Source organism: Chrysochloris asiatica, unplaced genomic scaffold, assembly GCF_000296735.1.
Source record: "Chrysochloris asiatica unplaced genomic scaffold, ChrAsi1.0 scaffold00167, whole genome shotgun sequence".
Taxonomy (NCBI): Eukaryota; Metazoa; Chordata; class Mammalia; order Afrosoricida; family Chrysochloridae; genus Chrysochloris; species Chrysochloris asiatica.
The window spans coordinates 4,637,925-4,645,679 of NW_006408685.1; the positions used below are offsets into that span (position 1 = coordinate 4,637,925).

The window sequence follows — 7,755 nt, forward strand, 5'->3', positions numbered from 1 at the left end:
ATACTTCGAACATTCCATGTTCTGATTTTCAATGGATGTTTACAGCTGTTTCTCTTCATTTTGAGTTGTGCCCCATCAGCAAATGAAGGTCCCACAGATTTTTCTCCCATGGGCTTTTACTCCATTCATGTTATCAAGGTCAACTCTGCTTTGAGGAGGCGGTTTTTCCCCCATCACATTTTGTGTGCCTTCCAAACTGAGGGCCTCATTTTCCGGTACTATATATGACAGTGTTCCTCTGCTGTTTATAAGGTTTTCAGTGACTAAATATTTGGAAGTAGTTCATCACTCTTTCTTCGTAGTCTGTCTTTCTCTGGAAGCTCATCTGAAACCTGTCCACCATGGGTGACCCTGCTGGTATTTAAAATACTGGTGGCATAGCTTTCAGAATCACAGCAACTCACAAGCCACCACCGTATGACAAACTGACAGACGAGTCACAAAAAACAGTAGATATGGATAATTATGTGTCACTACTGTCTTGCCTGCACAGTGCATCCATATTGATGAAATGCATGCAGTGCTCCCAGCAGACCCTCCATCAACTGGTGCAGCCAAATAGGGACAACTCTGCACTAATATATCCAGAGCCGGGCAGGAGTGATCCCTGCCTTTCAAAAGTTAAGTGCATTTACCTCACCTATTGTATCCACACAGTCACCCATGCTTGCAGGGCCTTACCACCCCATTCATCTATTTCCTCCCCCTTCAAATTATTGTGTTTTGTGGCACTCACCACAGCTCCTTCCATTGAACAGAGCCCTAAAACTGGCAGAACACACACTTGACTCATTCATTTGTGCCAGGGACACTCAGATGAGTGGTGCAATCCTCTCTACCCAAGTACCATCACTAGGATTTCACAGTATGATTGAGACTACCCTTATGTCCCGTGACCCATACCAGGCCTCTGACTTGCTCTAGCCACCTGCACCATGGAACACATGTAATTATGACATCCTCCTTCCTTGAACCCTTGTACTGACCCCTATATACAACCAAACTTTTGCCTACTCCAACCTTTCCCACATAAACCCTACATGCCTAGACACTGAGGAGAGTTTCTGTTTCATCCATCCAGTGACCTGGGCACTCTCATTGCCAAGCATTCAATAATTGGCAGTGGACACAAACAACACAAAATGCAGCAACCAGTGAGAACATCCCCAACACCCATGCCCAGGTGACAGAATTGACTGATGCATTACATCACCAGCAGTGCTAGCTTAACACTAACAAACCCAGCTGTTGCTCCAACCACCCAGAGAAAAGTGGTGAGAGCTTCAGTTCAGTCAGATTAGCAACCAGAGAAGTATACTTGCCCCAACTAATCAAATATATCAAAACAAAACAAAAACTCAGGACTCAGCAAGCAAACATACAATACATAAGTATAAAAGCAACATAATAGCTCAGATACAACTTGTTCCTGTTGCTGTTAGATGCCATCACATCGATTCTGACTTATAGAGATGCTATGCACAACAGAACAAAACACAGCTCTGTTCTGTACTATCCTTACAATTGTTATGTTTGAGCCCATTGTTACTACCACTGCACCAATCCATTACATTGGGGATCTTCCTCTTTTTCACTGAACCTTCACTTTACCATGCATGATGTCCTCCTCCAGGGGCTGGTTCCTCCTGATTACATGTCCAAAGTATGAGAGATATAGTCTCACCATCTTGGCTTCTAAGGTGCATTCTGGATGAACTTCTGTCAAGACAGATTTGTTTGTTCTGCATGGCACTTTTAATATTCTTCTCCAACAACATAATTCAAATGCATTGGTTATTCTATGGTTTTCCCTTTTCATTGTCCAACTTTCACATGCATATGAGTTGAATGAAAATATCTCAGATGCACTTTAATACTCAAACTGATGCCTAAGAAATTGTTTAATTTCTTGACTGCTGCTTCCATTAGTTTTGATTGTAGATTCAATCAAAATTAAGTCTTTGACAACTTCAAACTTTTCTGCATTTATCATGATTTTAATTACTGGTCCAATTGTGAGTATTTGTTTACTTTACATTGAGGTGCAATCTATACTGATGACTGTAGTTTTTGATCTTCATCAGTAAGTGTTTTAAGTTCTCTTGGCTTCCAGCAAGGAAGGTGGGATCATCTGCATATCTCAGTTGTTAATGAGTTTCCCTCCAATCTTGATGTCACATTCTTCTTCATACAATCTAGCTTCTTGGATTATTTGCTCACTGTATGCAATGAAAAAGTATGGGGAAAGAATACAACCTGGCACAAACCTTTCCTGGTTTTGAACCATTCAGTATCCCCTTGTTCTGTCCAATGACTGCCTCTTAGTCTATGTAAAAGTTCCTCATTAGTACAATTAATTGTTATGGAATATCTATTCTTAGAAATGTTATCAGTAGTTTTCCATGATCCACACAATCAAAATCCTTTGCATAGTCAATAAAGCACAAGTAAACATCTTTCTGGTATTCTCTGCTTTCATCCAAGATCTATCCTACATAAGTAACAATATCCATACTTCCACATCCTCTTCAAAATCTGTCTTGAATATCTAACAGTTCCCTGTTGATATACTGTTGCAACCATTTTTTAATGATCTTAATTAGCAATTTACTTGCATGTGATATTAATGACATTGTTCGATAATTTCCACGTTATTTTGGGTCACCTTTCTTTGGAATGGGCACAAAGATGGGTCTAATTGTTTGGCCATGTAGCTGTGTTCCAAATTTCTGGCCATAGATAAGTGAGTGCTTCCAGTGCTGCAACAATTTGTTGGAAGATTTCAATTTGTATTCCGTCAATTCTTGGAGCCTTGTTTTTCACCAATGATATCAGTGCAGCTTGGGTTATTTCCTTTAGCACCATCAGTTCTTGATCATATGCTACCTCTTGAAATGACTGAGCATTGTCAATTTCTTTTGTTTGCTAACTTGAAGGTCAGCAGTTAAAAACTACCAGCCATTCCATGGGAGAAAGATGAGGCTTTCTGCTCCTGTAAAGATTTACAGCCTCAGAAACCCTATACAGGGTCACTATGAGTTGGAACTGATTCCATGGCATACCACCACCACCAGCACAATGTTCCTGTATTCCTTCTAACTTCTTAAAAAAAAATTAAATGGCATCATTTTTATTTTGCATAGTTTAATTTCAGAACAAAATAAACACAATACAAAGCATGTAACCCCACTGCCAAATAAGAGAGGAGGACAGGGTCTTGAGGGCCTTACATCCTGCTTTACACACAAAGCCCAGGAGAAAAAATAACCACTGGTTATCAGCAGATGGAGCCATGTGGGACAGAGCCACTCAAGGCTGCTGTGAGAACCACAGGGACACTATACAGAGGGCACAAATTTTGTAGTTAGAAATGCCTAATCTACTTTTTCCTTGTGAGATGCATCCTCATCACTCTTAAGTGGGGGGAATCTCATCAGGAACAGCAGTACTGGGTTCCTCAGCTGTCACTTCATCTTTATCAATGCCTAAGCCCAGCTTGATCATGCAGTAGATGCGGTTGGAGTGGGTCTGGGGACCCTCAAGAGAGAAGCCAGAAGAGATCAGTGCAGTTTCAAAGAGCAGTACCACCAGGTCCTCGACAGCTTTTTCATTCTTGTCTGCTTCAGCCTTCTGCCTCAGTGTCTCTGTGATGGAGTGATCTGGATTGATCTCCAGGTGCTTTTTGGCCATCATGTAGCCCATTGTAGTTGTCCCAAAGTGCCGGGGTCTTTAATGATCCATTCCATATTGGCTGTCCAGCCATATGTACTAATCACAATGCAGCAGGGTGAAGGCACAAGTCTATTGGAGATTATTACCTTCTCAAAGATTTCCTTCATGAGCTTGCAGAGGTTCTCAAACTTGGCCTTGCTCGCTTCCATTTTCTTCTTCTCCTCTTCATTCTCTGGTAACTCTAGGCCTTCCTTGGTAACTGAGACTAGGCTCTTCCCATCAAACTCCTTGAGATGTTGCACACAGTACTCGTCAATAGGCTCAGTTATATAAACTACCTCAAAGCCCTGCTTCCATACTTGCTCCAGAAAAGCAGAATTGGCTTTTCTGGGTTTATAATAGATGGACTTCTGGGTTTCCTTCATGTGAGAAATATACTCAGAGAAAAGTCATTTCATCTCCAAACTGGGAAGTGTGCTAGCATGGCAGCTCAGAAAGACATCTCTGGTTAGTAGAGTCCTCATGGATTCCAAGCTTCAGGTTCTTAGAGAGTGCCTCATGCAATTTCTTATAGTTCTCCTTGTCTTCTGCCAAGTCAGAGAAGAGCTCAAGGCACTTTTCAACATTGCTTTTGTGGATAACCTTCAATATTTTACTCTGCGGGAGCATTTCCCAAGAGCTGTTGAGGGGCAGGTCCTCAAAGTCCACCACACCTCAGATGAAGTTGAGATACCCTGGTATTAACTCATCACAGCTGTCCATGATAGATATATGGCTGACATAAAGTTTAATGTTGTTCTTTTTCTCAAAGAGGTCAAAGGTAGCCCAGTGGGTAATGAACAGCAATGTCATGAATTCCAATTGACCCACAGAGAAGTGTTTCACTGCCAAGTGGTTTTCCTCATCATTTGTAAGGCTCTTGTAGAACTCCCCATATTCCTCCTGGGTGATGTCATCAGGAATTCTGGTCCAAATGGTCTTATTTGGTTCTTCACCGTCAATGTATTTCTCCTTAATCTTCTTGGTTTTTTGTTTTTCTTGTCCTTACCACTGTCATCTTCCTCATCTGAGCCTATATGTTCAAATTAGACTTCTCTTCTTTATCCTTCTCTTCTTATTATTCTTTCTCACCTTTCTTTTCTTGTTCCTTCTCCAGATAAAGGGTGAGAGGATAGCCTATGAACTTTGAGTGCTTCTTCACTACTTCTTTCACTTGCCTATCCTCTAGGTACTCTGTCTGTTCTTCGTTAAGGTGCAGAATCATTTTGGTACCCCGACCAATGGGTTCACCGTGGTCAGCACGAACAATAAAGGAACTTCCAGTAAAAGACTCCCAGGCATACTGCTCATCATCATTATGCTTTGTGATCACAACCACTTTTTCTGCCACCAAATAGGCATAATAAAAGCCAGCACCATATTGCCCAACCATGGAAATGTCTGCACTAGACTGCAGAGCCTCCATAAATACTTTGGTACCAGACTTGGCAATGGTTCCCAAATTGTTTATGAGATCAGCCTTGGTCGTGCCAATGCTAGTATACACCAGAGTTAGAGTATGTTCCTGGGGTTTGGGGATGGTGTCAATATTCAGCTCTTTACTGCTATATAACTTGGAAGGATCTGCCTGGCTCTCACAGTGAATTTTGTCCAAGGCATCAGAAGCATTTGAGATCAACTCCCTGAGGAAATTTTCCTTGTTGTAATAGAAGGTACTGATGATTAGTGACATGAGTTGGGCAATCTCTGCCTGGAAGGCAAAGGTCTCCACCTCTTCCTCTCCATGCTGCACTTCCTCAGATAGCTTGAAGGGGAAAGGCTGCAAGTAGCAAACAGCTGCGGGAAAACACTGATTACAGCTTGTACAAGGATCACGGGGGTGACACTCTTTCCATTTTTTTTTTTAAGTTTTTATTGGGAATTGAGTGATAGTTTACATGGGCAAACATCAGCTTTACACTCATCCTATCGTATTTCATTTCATTGCAATGATTATAATTCCCTCCGTGCATCATTATTCAACAGTATTTGCTTCTATTACCTCTGTTTTTATGTGTGTGTGTTTGATGTACACCAAAACACTCAGGTATATGCAATCATTCAAACACCCAAAGGGCATATCCTGCAAGCCTGCCCCCTGGCTACCAGAACACAGCCCCTCTCCCTCCATGAGTCTAGAGTCTGCAGTCACTCTATCTCTCCATGTCATCATGTCTGCCTCCATCTCTTGTGTTGCTGCTCCTCTGAATAGGGTCCCACACTCTGCTCCAGCTCTCATCTCTTGATGGTCTCAGGGTCCTCTGCTCCTGGACTGCAAGACCAACCACTCCACTCTTTTTGCTACAAAACATCTATCTTTATAGGTCAAACAATCACAATTAGTCATGATAACTTATCCCCATCTCCTTTCACTAGCCCCATCTACCCAGGATGAAAACCTCTCCGTGGAGATTCTACCTTTCCCTGCACACTCTAAAACTCAACTCTCTCTTGAAAACTTGAAAGCCAGTCAAGTCATGCCCTTATAACCACCACCACCACCACCACCCACCTCCTGCCTATTTTATCTAGTCAGTGTCTAAGTTGCCCATCCATATCAACTCTGTGTACAGAGGGGATGGGAATGATTCTTGCTGTGTAGATTCCGTCACTCTTGGTTGGTATTTTAAGCTACTATGTCATTAAGTTCAGGTCAAATTCATCAAATTGTAGTGAATTACACTTGTTTTCTTTATTTAAAATTTTTTCTTTCTTTCTTTAGTTGAGTTCTGGTCATCAAACCATTGAAGGTAGGTCAAATGGGTACTGTCTAAAAGTATGGGCAGTCTTCTGCATCACCCCTCACTTCATATCAGCTAGATACTTCATTCTCTGCTCTAGCCCTATGTGGATATGCCCTTGTCCATGGGCTCAGTAGTCCCCAGGTGTCACCTTTCTGCTGGACAACCAGATCTCACCATACTCTAGGTTGACGGGAGTCTATGTAATGTGGTCGGACTCAGCCCATGTCTTCATTGCTGCTTTTCCCCCACTTTCACTCATCAGTAGAACAACGTGGTCACCAGCAAGATTACATGCCTGCTCATGTATTCCCTTTGAGTTTCAGTCTTGGAAGGGGGTTTGCCCTGAAGGGATTTGATTGCTTGCCTTGATTGCTCCCTGGTGAACAACTTGCTTATTCATGTGGTAGTCAATCAGACTGCCATTTTTGTTTTTTATTATTCCTGCTGGTCTTTCTTTTAAGAAGTATCTTCTGATCATCTAGCTGCTCCAGGCTGCTCTCCTTGTCTTTTCAAGGGGAAATTCTCCACCTCAGAAGATTCTGGATGGGGGATCAGGATTCCACCTATGATCTTAGATTCTACAAAGGCTCTGCAAGAAGCTTCTTTCACTGGGAAGTTATAGTACCCCTTTTAGGTATTCCAATCAGTTATAGGCTGAATATGGGCTTACAAACATTCTATAATCAATCCAGGATCATGGTATAGTCTCCCATTTTTGAAAGTCTCTTTTGGTTTCTTGCAGTAGTCTTTGTAGTTTTCTTTTATAGGTCCTCTGTTTCTCTGGTTACATTTATGCCTAAGTATTTCATCCTTCAGGTGGCTATTGTAAATGGTATTGCTTTCCTAATTTCCTTTTCAGTGCTGTAATTATTAGTATAGAGGATTCCAACTGAGTTTTGTATGTTGATCTTGTACCCTGCCACTTGGCTGTCTCTTCCAACGAGGTCTAGTAGCTTTTGTGCTGAGTCTTTTGGGGGTTTTATATGTATAGGATTATATCAGCTGCAAATAGAGTTTTACTTCCTCTTTGCCAATTTGAATGCTGTCAGGGACCCGCCTCGACATTGGGGTTGGGTTCACGAGGAGAGGATACCTGACGGCAATTCATATATATCAAGAATACACAGAAAGAGACAAAGAGAGAGACAATGAGGCACCCCAAAGCCAGGGTGGATACATCACTGGTGGGCAGGCTTGGGACTACAGGCATCGTGGCCTCTGCAGGCAGCAATTCACTGCCCTGCAATCTTTACCGCATGCCTCCCAACTAGTAATGCACTGCCATCTTTACTCCATGCCT

General features: G+C 42.1%; 1 protein-coding gene and 1 pseudogene across 1 annotated transcript in view; one reads left to right on the forward strand and one right to left on the reverse strand.

Annotated features, from left to right (window-relative positions):
- POF1B (premature ovarian failure, 1B) overlaps window positions 1–7,755 on the forward strand; it is a 287,784-nt gene that overhangs the window by 39,318 nt on the left and 240,711 nt on the right. The gene's annotated exons all lie outside the window — the stretch shown is intronic.
- LOC102825291 overlaps window positions 3,375–7,755 on the reverse strand; it is a 13,206-nt pseudogene continuing 8,825 nt past the window's right edge.